The 12,357-nt window shown below is 45.5% G+C and overlaps 1 protein-coding gene across 3 annotated transcripts in view; it reads left to right on the plus strand.

Moving 5' to 3' along the window:
- Positions 1-12,357, plus strand: part of GLI2 (GLI family zinc finger 2) — a 195,559-nt gene that overhangs the window by 19,841 nt on the left and 163,361 nt on the right. For 2 of the 3 annotated variants that reach the window (XM_074595090.1, XM_074595092.1), the window contains exon 1: positions 51-1,101. The exons of the other annotated variant lie outside the window; for it this stretch is intronic. The gene's annotated coding sequence lies outside the window, so the exon portion shown is untranslated. Of the gene's footprint in view, positions 1-50; positions 1,102-12,357 lie in introns of those variants that run through there. 3 annotated transcript variants of the gene reach the window in all.

A 12,357-nucleotide genomic window follows, 5' to 3' on the forward strand; every position in this document is an offset into this window, starting at 1 on the left:
CTGGATGAATTTGGGGAATGCTTTTCATAGGAAATTTTGTATGTGGGGAAACGTCAAAACAATTGTGTCTTCATTGCGGCGCTTCCCGTCACTGAGGGCTGTGGTGAGAGCACACTTCTGGATAGGAGAGCTTTGCTTTGAACCGCTTTTCATGTCCGGATCAAGGGTGGATGTGTGCTCGGGTCCCCTCGTCTCAGGAGAGCGGCATAACCACTAAGCTGCCTCAAGTTTGCCACCTTAATCTAAGTGGTTTCCATTCAGCAGAAATAAATCATTTATGTCAGTATGACTCCAGAATTATTTTTAAAAAATTGTTTGGTTTCACTGCTGTGTGGGAGTATCAATTATTCTCCCTACATTATTTCTGAGGCTACTTGAAAAAGGAATTTTAATTATGCAGCTGGGGGTCACTAATAGCATTTGCAGGAGACCTAGTTGGGTGTTTTTGTTGTTTTTGGTTGTTTTTTTTTCCTGGAGTTTGATTCATGATACTTTCGCACATCTATTAGCAGACTTGGGCCCTACCCATTTACAAGGCAGGCTTTCCAGCCACGCACTTCTCATGAAGAGGATGGACCAAACATGGTCATGTTTCTTTCAACTGCTGTTGCAAACTTCTCCAAATCCCATTAGTGAAGCACATCATTGCAAAACCATGGCCTGTTGCACACCGAGGGGAAAGTTTGGGGTTCGTGAAAGGAGGAATGTGGGAAAAGGCACCTCAAAGTAAACTGTAGAGAGTTTTGGGGTTACCAGATGTCCAGGACGCTTTCTTTGGTGATGAAGGTCTTACAGCATTCTTGCAAAATATCCATGTGTGCCTGCAGCTTCCTGCCCTGCCTCTCCCCCCTTGCAGGTGTCTCTGTGCCACCCAGCTCCCAGGCTGGTGTTTTAGAGCTAATCCTTCACAGCAGGCCTGGATTATGACATGGGGCATTTGGAGTATTTCCACCTGGTTGGTCTGGGTTGATAATCTGCAGCTGAAGACTCAGGGAGATGGGTGGGAGCCATCAAGTCCTAGCAGGAGCTGCAGAAATTCAGTTCCCAGAGGCTTAGCTTTGCAAGAGGTAACCTGGGCGGTGTGGCAGGCTATAAGGCACAGTAAGTATACTTTTATCAGTATAAGAAAGAAAAAAAAAAAAAAAGGTGTGTTCTCCCTTCTTATCTGTTGAGGGTAATGAAAAATCTTGAGCTAGCTTGTGCAGTGAAAGGATTAATTTGCTAACGGTGTTGGACCTGTGTGGATGTTTGATTAATAAAGCAGTAGTTTATCTTCTTACACTTCCCTATAGCAACTGCAGAAGAGTTTCAGATGTGCATGGCTTTTCCTGCTCTCCTTCTACTGTGAAACAGATGTTTTGCTGACTGCCCCTCAAAAGGACAGACCAGCACCCAAACCCACCTTCTGGCAGGGCACAAAGACAAGCCCAAATTGAGGGAGTCAGCCTGAGTGCAAGAAATGCACCTTTCTCTTTCTTCTACCATATGGGGAAAAAAACACATACATGCGTGTGCATTAAACCCTCGCTGTGCAATCAGATTATTTTGACTCAAAATACACTATTCATTTTCTTCACCAGCATTTAAAGGCTGGAGAGGTTTTAGCTAATTGTGCTGGAGGGTTGTACAGTTTCTCTGCCGCTTTGTGTCTTTTCGTACACTTTTATCCTCCATTTCTCTCATACTAGTGCCCTAACTATCTCCTGCAATTCATGCTCCTTGGCCCAGCACTGAGGGCCTCTGAGAGTAAATGTTTATAATGTTCATTTAGCTTTCGGTGAAATCTCTTCCAACTTTCAAAGCAAGCTCTTTAGTTTGGTCTGCACAGATGTAAACTTTCAATAGGAGAAATTCTCTGGTTTCAGCTGATGGCTTCAGGTCTCAAAGTGCTCCTGATGTGCTATAGTTCAGTGTCCTTGTACCTCCGTGTAAAAACCGTGTGCTACCTCTGATTTTGGGCTTAAGCACTCCACAAGAGTAGATTTAGGCCTTCTGTACATACTGTTATAGGTATAACAGTACCTGGTTTTGTTTATATATAAATACGATGTCTCTCCGCAAGATCTGTTGGAGGCTAAGTTGGGGTTTGAAAAGGAATAAATAAGCAATGGAAGAGTTATTCTGTCAGAAGGTGCATTGTGTCAACAGAAGTTTATTTTATTTACCTGGCAGAGTAGGAAGTGATCTGACTTGTTACAGTTTGTTATTGCTTTCTGTTTTGTTGGGTGCTAACATAGCTCTCAGTCACCTTTGTGTTCTGTTTTCCCAGGAAAAAAAAATAACATCAGCTTCTTTTTACAGTTATTTTCCTTGGCAAAAGTTAGTATTTTATTTATTGTTAGCAGCCATAGGCTATAGATGAACTAGCTCATTTGTGGAGGTACATAATTCACTCATTTACTTTGCACATTTATTAAAAAAAAAAAAAAAGGCAGAGGTAGCACCAGCCATGGGTGATGGAAGTTTTTGCCTTGTTGCATTCTCATTTCGCAGCAAATCCAGATCAGTGGTGCCCGAAGGTTGTGATAGCTAAGGGCTGTTTGCTCTGCCCGTCAGTCCCCACACGAGTACTTTCCACCTGTACCTCACAAAGTATTTTGAAAAAATGCCTGAGCATTATTATGCCAGATGCAGGTGTTAAGAAGCTGAATCACGGATGGACAGTCAAGGGTATCGGGACACCTGGTAGTAGTGCCTGGGAATGAGGAGCCTCGGCTCCCTGTCCTGGGAATCGGACCACTGCTTCATGGTGCTGTGCGCATTGAGTTTCCTTTGAGGTCAGATTCTTGGTGAGTGATGGTCTCCACCTGCGTCCCACCACGTCCTGCAGAACTTGGAGGCACATGTCTCTCAAGGTCTCGGCCACCTGCCAGCATTGCAGGATACTGTATTCTAATGCAGAACAAATTTCCCAGGATTTATTGGGATGTCCAGAGAAATCAGCTGTCTTTGCAGTACGTCCACCCTGGATGAATGATTTCTTGTCACTTTTCTCTGACAAGATGGGTAAACTGAATGGCCGTGACTCTGAGCTGTGTCCTCAGCGTCTCTTGTGAGAGCCAGGAGGAAAGGGCAGCGCTGGAGCCGGGCTCCATCAGTCCGTGCTGCTGGTGAAGTGCAGCTCTGGCACCTCTAAGTTAGCATCAGATAAGCGAGTGATAAGGCAGGTTTAGCAATCTCCTGGCAGCTCGCTGACGAGGCCACACAGCCTGGTACTGGGCTGCCTTGGACTGGTCAGCCCCAGCCTGGAGGTGTCTAACACGCTTCATTCACAGCACAGTTGTGTCTGCAAATGACTTCCAGAGCTGCCAGGCTGGGGACTTTCACCAGGGTAAAACTCCCTTGGAAATGTAGAAATGAAGGTGAAACAATTAGCAACCAACCAGTGCTCATCTCCTGAATTGGTCTTCCCCTGTGGTCTCTCAGAAGTTCATCCCTTCTTACGGTTTACACCGATAAATCCTGAGAGCCGTTGTAGGGGCGCGTGTGTATGTGAGCGGGGAGAGGAGGAGAGAACTGCCAGTGTTGATCAAACTGGATCTTAAACTCTGGTTTGCGTCGAGCCAGAGTGACTTGATCATATATATTTAACATCCACTGAAAAGCAACCCAGGACTTGAGTAGACCCTGCATCTAAGTGCTGCTTGGGATGATCGAGAGCTGTCGAACCAGGCTTTAGGTTTTGGAGATGAGGTTCAGACACAGAATTGTGCTGGTGTCCCTAAACTTTCCTGGTTTTGAATAACGTTTTTCTAGCTGAGGTTTTGCAAGTATGAAGCCTGAAGCCAGCTTAAGGAAAGTTTATGATGTGAAAATTAAGTTTTCTCTAGTAAGCTGCAGTTTGTCAAAACAACAGCACACATTCCAGTTGGGCTACAATTTGGCAGGATGCAAAGATTTCATCTCTCCCTTTGAATATCCGAAGAAAATGGAAACCTGGCATCTTAGTGCTGCATGGATTTCTACACATCCCTTTCAACAGCTGGGATAAGCTACTCTGCTTTATCACACATTTCCCCTGTGTTATGAATCACCACCTTCTCTCCAGGCAGTTCACATGTGGGATTCTTCAGTCTTTGGAAGCTCGTGTGTTTGGCTAAGGGGAGCAAAAAAAGGTTGTAAAGGGACTTGCCCAAGGATAAGATGGATCTCAAATTTGGTTGTCTGACAAGAAAGGAATTGTCATATAATTGGAGCTAGTGCTAACTGATATTTCTGCTTTTGGGGGAAATATTTTGGGGAAAAATCACTCTGTTTCCCAACAAAGCTCTTAAAAGTGTCTCACGGAAAGGAAATTCCATACGTTTTTTTGCTCTGGAAGCAAAGAAAAGAACTGGTTTTAGCTGATTATTCCAAAATGAAAGAGAACAGCTGTCTGCCCTGACTCCTAGAGCAGGGGGCTTAAAGCCCCCACCAAGCTTCGGGTAGAGCTTGAACTCATGGAGCTCACAATCTTTCCGCTCCTGCCAGCATCCTGGGATGGGCGTCCGGGCTCCCAGCTGCAGAAGGCAGCCCATGAGGTGGGGCTGCCTGGGAACTGTAGAATCTGGAGGTTTCAACTCTCTGCCCAGACAGCTGGTGAGAAATTAGGCAGCCTTCTGACCCACCCCACCAACGGTTAGTCCGAACTGATGCACAGCCGCAGACATTGCCAGTGTAGGCAACCTGATGTTTTCCATTGGAAGCCTCTTGTGACAGGAGGCTCCTGACCTCCGTTATATGCGTGTTGGCGGGTATGCGACGTGTAGTATATTGTTAACGAGGTTGTGTAAAGCCATTGAGATTTGGAGTCTTGCTGGAGCAGAGCTCAGTTGGGGAAGCTGCTCTGAAGGTCACCACTTGGATAGGAACTAAACGGAGGTGCTCAAGCAGTTGCCAGCAGGTAGTCAATAAACCAGAGATGCCTGAGTTATTCCCTTTCTGCTTTGCGACCTCAGTATTTTAGAGCTTTCCTCTTTATGAAACTCACCCCTGTGTGAATTTACTCACAGCTGTAAGAACGATTTAGTTCTGCTCATTAGCAATGAAGCAAAGGTACATAATAAAAAAGAAAGGATAATACATCACCTAATGTATTTTGTTCCTGGGCTTGATGCGTACAGGGCACTCTAAAGTATTAGTTGTTTCCAGATATAGTAGACGTACTGTTATGTGTTTTGGAAAATGTTAACTAAGTAATAGGAGACCTCAGCCATCCGCTCCACTATTAAATCTTTGCTGAGAAGTATGGAGAAACTGGTCTGCTCTGTGTGTGTTTGTGTGAATTATGGGCTGTGCAGATCAGCGAAGTGCAAATGAGCAGTCCTCTACTGTCCTGTCATATCTTGACTCACAATAACAGAGTTCAGAAGTTCATTGCTTGGGGGAGGCAAAAAAATAAAAAAAAAAAAAAAAAAAACAAAAAAAACTAAGAAAGTTTGCTCTGACTTACTTGTGCTTTTATGAAGGCTGTCTGGAGCTGAATAACCCCTGGTGAACTTGTATCCTCCACCCCAGCTGCAGCCTTTCAGCTCCAACAAAGACCACTCACTAAATCCAGGAAATCGAGCGGCGCGTGGGTGAGTGACTGCCTCCGCATTCACACCCTGCCGCCTGTCCGGGGGGAACGCCGCTCCTCCCCGGCCCTCGCGCTCCCAGCCTGCGTGCAAAACCCTCCGCATGCGTGCGTGGAAAAAATAATTTTTTACCGTCCCCAGAAAACTGCACTTTCCATTGAGTTTTTCCAGCGGTGCAGCGTTTTAGAAACCACAGTAAAAAAAACTCCGGGCTGCAGAATTTTTGTTCTTTGCATACCTCACTGCACAAAAAGGGGCGCCAAATGTTTTTCTGGAAGCAGGATTTCCAGCGATGAGCAATGATTTAGGAGGGTGAGAATATCAGTTTTCAAGAATGTTTAATTTGGAAAACTTTGAGATTCACTTGAGACGCCGCAGATTTATTTCCTTTGCTTTGATTACTCCGCTTCCATATATATTTAGCCACTGGCTGTTGTTCTTTTACCCTCCAAAAATCTGTTTTGATGCCCTAAACATCATCATCTTTGTTATGCTAACATGGGAGATGGATCAGCATGCAGAGAGAGAGATAAAAGCAGTGTTGTTTTATGGGTCCTACGCAGTGTACTTTGCAGGAACTTTTTAAACAGTTTGCACAGTGCTCCTTAGTGGGATAAATGTTCTTTAAGACCATTTACAAAACATGAACAAAAGAATATTAACAAAGATGAGTAAGCACAGATTTCCTCATTTCGCAGGTGAAGAAACAAAGCTTTGTGAAACCTATTGTTTGGTACAGGGTCTGGTCAAGGTTAAAGATTATGAGGCTCAACCTGCAGGGCCATCGTGTCCACGTGTCATGGTGACCCCAGTTGAAGGAGGATGGCAGTTTAAAGTGACTAAGGATAGAATTAGATATGTGGTAGTTTAGTCGTTAGTCTTTGCTGCTTGTGTGATGTGACACGTTTAGGAGATGCGTTTAAGTGATGTGGATTTCTGTCACTGGGGCGAAAAAACAACCCAGAACGTCAGTGCCTCTGCCAGAAGCTGTAATCTTTTGGATTATGACAATTTACATTTTGAACAAAAATTTAAATGCTGTGATGCTCAAAGACCAGAAGTTTCCTTGGGAACTTCCAGCACTACAGCCTGAAACGAAGCAGGTGGGGGGTCGGGCCAAGGGGGAGAAGGTCCCCGAAGGAGCAGCCATTGAGGAAGAGTCCTGTCACTTTTCCCAGTGACAGGACGAGGGGCAACGGGCACAAGCTAGAACATAGGAAGTTCCGTTCAAATACACGGAAAAACTTCTTTACGGTGAGGGTGACAGAGCACTGGAACAGGCTGCCCAGGGGGCTTGTGGAGTCCCTTTCTCTGGAGATTTTCAAGGCTCGCCTGGATGCAGCCCTGAGGGATGTACTTTAGGCAGTCCTGCTCTAGCAGGGGAGTTGGACTAGATGATCTCTAGAGATCCCTTCCAACTCTGAAGATTCTGTGATTCTGTGAAGAGTCTTACTGGCCCCGTGAATTCCTTGAGCACAGCTTTATATGAAAGTCCTGCTATCCAGTTTGTAGTTTTTGTTAAAACCATCGGTTAGCGGTTTACAAATAGTTATAATAAAGCTTCCGAGGAGAGGTTAACAAAGAGTTTGAGCTTTGCACATCTGCTGACTGTGCTGTTCTCCAGCTGCTCCCTGGTGGCCTCTCCTGGCAGAGGAATTTCAGACTCGCTGCACTTGGGGATGCTCTTGGTCAATGGCAGATTCTCAGGGAGGGGGGACTTGAAGCCCATGTGCCCTCTCTGGAAGCTGTCACCAGTGCAAATGCCAAGCTTTGAGACGCTGAGAAGTTGTCCTAGGTACCTTGTGAAGGCACATTCGTGGGCTTTTCCGGCCCCTCCACTTGCACCAGGATTCCTCAGTCTCTGCTGCTCCTATGAGAGGATGTATTTAGGATTTTTCCTCCGCAAGGTGTTGGTCAAAAGCAACTTAAACTGATCCAGCTGTTACAGTCCTGTTTCCATCTCTGCCCCTCTGGCACTCACATGGTCAGACAATATGCACATTCAGATGCTGAAAACTGATATTTTCTTTTTTCTCTTTTTTTTTTTTCCCCTTCCCAGATTCAGATTTTTGGCTGGATCAGTTCCCTGAACTGATTGACGCTGTAATTGCATTAATGCAAGTGCAAGAGAAAGGGAGGGAAGATGGGAACAGGAGGGGCGGTGGGGTCACAGCATCGCAGGTTCGCTTTGCTTGAAGCTGCCTCCTTGATTGCTGGGACGGGCTGCATTTGTGATCGCCAGTGGGGCATAAATTTGAAGAGAACGTGTGCAGCAAAAAAATCCATTGATTGACCCCACAGGCCACTGGAGGTAATCCTGTACGTCAGCTACTACACAGCCTAAATAATACTGTCTTTTAGACTTTTTATTTGTTTTAAATCGGGTGCCTTGCAGTGGTTTCACTCGATGTCATCCGCACTTAGTTTTGCTTCTGCAGTGTGATACCGCTGCTTATCAGTGACTGGGATTACGCTGCAGCTGGAGCTGAACCGCTCATGGAGCAGCTCCAGGAGGAGAGCTGGTCCCCAGGGGCTCGTCCGAGCAGATGGACACCAAGAGTTTTGCAGCCTGCAAATGTCAGGCTCACATTTTTTTGTGTGGTGTGTTTTTTTTTTTTGTTTTGTTTTTTTTTTGTCTTTTGACTGGATGTTTCTGTAGGTACAGCTACCTTTTCTTCAATTGCCTACAGCATCAGGACATGAGCTTCTTTGGTTTTCAGTGCTTACAGCTGGGTGACTTTGTCCCTACCGTTTGTACTGGCGTCCAGGGACACAGACTGACCGTCCTGGTCTGGCCTCCTTGCGAGCTGCTCCCTCCATGATTTTAGCTGTGGTTCAGTCATGTCTCCCAACAGGCTTGCCAGCAAACTGGAATCATCTGCCTTACAAATGGTCTTGTCTTTAATTAGAAAATCTTTAATGTCTGCAAAGTCACATATGGGTGCCAGAGTTTGCAGCTCTGTGGTCTAAGTTCTGTTGCCTTGCTGGGTTTAGGTGTAAAATTTTAAAAAATAATCCCTCGAGCCTCAGGATAACAGTACCCATTGAACCCTGCTAGCAGATGTTCCACGGGTTAATTCTGGCCAAAGAAAACCCCTCTAATTCATATTTTTCCCCCAGTGAAATGCTAAAAAAGGCTTTCAATTCATTTTCTCATCTTTATCCCCTATGGCCAGCTGTATGTGCAGACTCTATTTTTGTTTTCACTGTCTCTGTGCAAGTGCTAATGTGTTTTTTTTCTGTTTTTGTTTTGTCCTGTAGTCCAGTATCCTGAGCCTGTTTGCTCTGTGTGAAGCATTAGCTTGTTTTTTCTATTAATCACACATTCTTCCTGGCTGTAGCTTTTGCTGTTTGGCTGCTGCCACCAAGTTTCGTATCTATTGTGTACTGGGTAACGCTGAGAGACTCCAAACTGCAACCCCTTTCTGATGAGCTGGCGCTACGGAACCATGTAGGCTTCTTGGTGTTCCTTCCAAATCTCTCTCTTCCATGTCCATCCAGTGTTACAGGAACCAACCTTGCTCCAGACTTAGAAGGAGCCATGTCTAAGGGCAGGACCTTGAGCAAGTTCTTTACAAATAAAACCCTTGAATATTTTTCTGACTGTGTACGAACCAGAAAAGCATGACCTGTGAATTCAGCTCATGGGGTTGTGGAGGAGGCCAAGTCTTTCCACTGAGATTAACAGGAGCTGCCCTGGAAGAGATGTAGCCCAAGGTTAGATGGACCACAGGTCACCTGTTTCCCGTGTCTTTCCTATAAGCTGTTCCTATATGTCGTGGCATCAGGAAAGGATGCTGCTTCTTTCCAGAGACCAAAAATCCCAACTCTGAGAAGCACTTTGTGGACAAAGCTTGTGGAGTTGTGCAGAGGAGACTATTAAGGAAATAGAACAGCTTCATGAGAAGCAACACTTAGTGCTTTGTCTGCGAAGGAATTGGTCTTTCATGAAAGACTTCATGTTCCCCGGATTTATTTATTTATTTTCCCATTGAATGAGCAAGATTGTTTAAAAAGGGTGGTGGGGAAGGTCACTTGGGAAAAGCCCCCTCCTCTACTCACTCATCAATTCTTCTAACATTAAAAAAATTAATTTAAATTGCCACTTTCCTCAAAATGAAGTGTAAAGCTTTCATAGTTCTGTTGTTTAATTTCCCAACTGGATATGAAATTAAGGAAATTGTAATTGTTTGACCTCTCGCATCAGGGAGTCTAGGTATTTTTTCTTCTGTTTCACAGGAGTACATCTATATGAGGATAATGGCTTCCCTAGAGGCTCCATTTCTTGTAAAATACGATCTAATGAATTAAAATATATCTCCTCTTGTTGGTGCTTTTGCGCGCTGTGACCTGCCTTGGGTTTGAGTTTGGGGCGGCTCCCACTGAATTGTCTGAAGGCGCTCAGCACGTTTCCTCCTGGTGAATTGTTCTTCCTGAAGTTTGTCCATTGATTTCATCCTCTGGATTGGGTCGCTTGTCTTTCTTACACGGTTCACTAATTACTCCTCACTAAGCATTGCTAATGTGCCTTCCATAAACTTGCAGCTTTTTGAGCTTTGATCCAGGAAGCTTTCCAAATTCAGCAAAAACAACTAAAGAAGTGGGACTTTTTTTTCCCCCCATTTTCTTTGTGTCCTTTGGTCCTTTGTTATTGAAGAGGGCTGCAAATATTTAATACCATTTAAAGCTAGACAAAAAAACCCCTCTCTTTTGGTGATTTCTTCAAAACACCAGTTGATTATTGTTGGCAAGGACATTGCACTGGAAAGGACTAGCTGTTCTGTGTGGTTTTGAGGCCAGAATACTGCTGGGATCATCCCTGGTGGCTGGGTGGAGCTCGCTGGGTACCTGCCCGAGAGCCACACGGCCCCCCCGCAGCAGGTGGATCTCTCTGGTGGGGAAAATAGGTTGATACCAAAGAACAAAACTCCTCCCCACTGAAGGGTGAAAAAAATATACACTGACTGTCACTGGGGAAGCAGCAAGCATTGGTCTGGAGATCTCTTGAGAGATCTTGAGATGTCTGTGCTCTGTATGTCTCATCAGATACATATAAGGTTTTTCAGGGGATTTAATATACTCTGCTTCAGAGAATAGCTAGATGTGTCAGACTGGGGGGTAAGGACGCATTCATTTTGAGGGAAATTCTTCTTGCAAAGAAATATTTGTCCTGAAGTCAGCACTTTGAGAGGTTTCCCCTGTGGTAGGAATGAAGGCTGAGCTGAAGGCTGAGCTGACTTGCCACCAGAGTAAGGATATTTTGCTCTTAAAGAGAAAAGGTGAGCAAACATCAGCCTCACTGATATATTTAGCTCCCAGTGATTGTAAGGTTGAGTTCAACTGGATCCGCGGGGACTCGCTGAGCCCTTATTTCCCAAACAGGCCACACAAGTGGCCTTATGCACACCCATAGCAGCTGGTAAAACAGCTCCCGTTGCGCAATGGGAAAAAGTTGGCAGGAGAGGACTGTCGGGATGGTTTTGCCAGGAGTTCGTGGCAGAGAGGTGACTTTGTCAAGGCCACAGAAGACGTCGTGTCCAGACCCGATCAGAAGTCGGGACCCGTTCTGTTGCACTTTAGGTATTAAAAGCTCTGGCTTACGTAGCCTATGTACCTGGGTTTTTAATACGTAAAAATCCTTGTATTTGTTTCCCTCTCTCCAATCCTCATTGCTTTAAAAAGGAGAGGCACTTTCCAACATGCCCCAAATAAGAGAGCAGCGGAAAGCAGAGGGTTGACCGTGCTTCAGGGCACCCCCCTCCATCCCAGGCCGGCAGAGGAGACCCCGCAGACGTGGGTGCCCGTGGGAGCTGTGGAGGGGACGGGAAGGCAGGAGCCGGTCCGTGCTGCCAGACTGCGTCGGGCAGGCAGCTGGGAGGCAGGCAGCGGCGGCCAGCGGGCTGACAGCACGGCTCTGGCACCGGGAAGAATCGAGCCCTTTGTATTTAACCGTCCAGACCTAACATACTGACATGGTCGTCATCAGATACAGTTGACACATGTTTAAATGGTGTATCTCGCCGCTTTGAACAAGTGGGAATGTGTTCTTGGACTGCTTTGCTCTCCGCATTTCTACGGAGTTTCCCACTGTCCATTTTCCATAGTTACTTACAGCAATTAACTGGAATCCAGGGCTGCGACGGCTGCACGCATAGTCTCTCAAACCACACCTGTGGCTTTTTTGTGTCACATATAATTCATTACTGAGTGACGCTTCCTGCCTTGTCATCTTTAGTCCTAGATGAATGAATGGTGTAGCTAAATCAGCTTAGCGCCCAACTAAAGCGGCGGTTCATGTTTAGCTGTGGCTCTTGCACAAGTCGTGCAGAAACTTATTTGTGTTGGTACGGCTGGGTGTTCACTGGAGGCTCCAGCTCTTTTGATATCGGATCCACTCACAGCTTGCGTGTCCTGCCTCAGCTTTATTTTCCCTTCCAGAGGCATAGATACTGCATGAATCACTGCGCCTTTGCAGAGGCTCTAACGGGCGAAGGTATTTGTGCTGAAACCTCACCAGGCTGTAATTAATCTGTAGACGAAAGGAAATGGTTTTGTGACAGCTAAATGAAGACCAAATAATGCAATGCGATGAAAGGTATGCTCAGCAGTCTGGTTCGGGGTCTGAAGTTTATATGCGTTTAGCTTTATGCTGAAAAACGTTTGAAACAAGAATTGCCTCAAGTCCCAGTCAGTAGCAGACAAAAGTAAGCGGAGGAAAACCTGCATGTAATTATATATTAATATGCAGAAAACCGAGCAGAGATTTGCAAAGTTGCACCCTGTTATTCAGTGCATTTGAAAG

The sequence above is a fragment of the Larus michahellis genome, chromosome 7 (genome assembly GCF_964199755.1).
Source record: "Larus michahellis chromosome 7, bLarMic1.1, whole genome shotgun sequence".
In the NCBI taxonomy this organism is placed as follows: Eukaryota; Metazoa; Chordata; class Aves; order Charadriiformes; family Laridae; genus Larus; species Larus michahellis.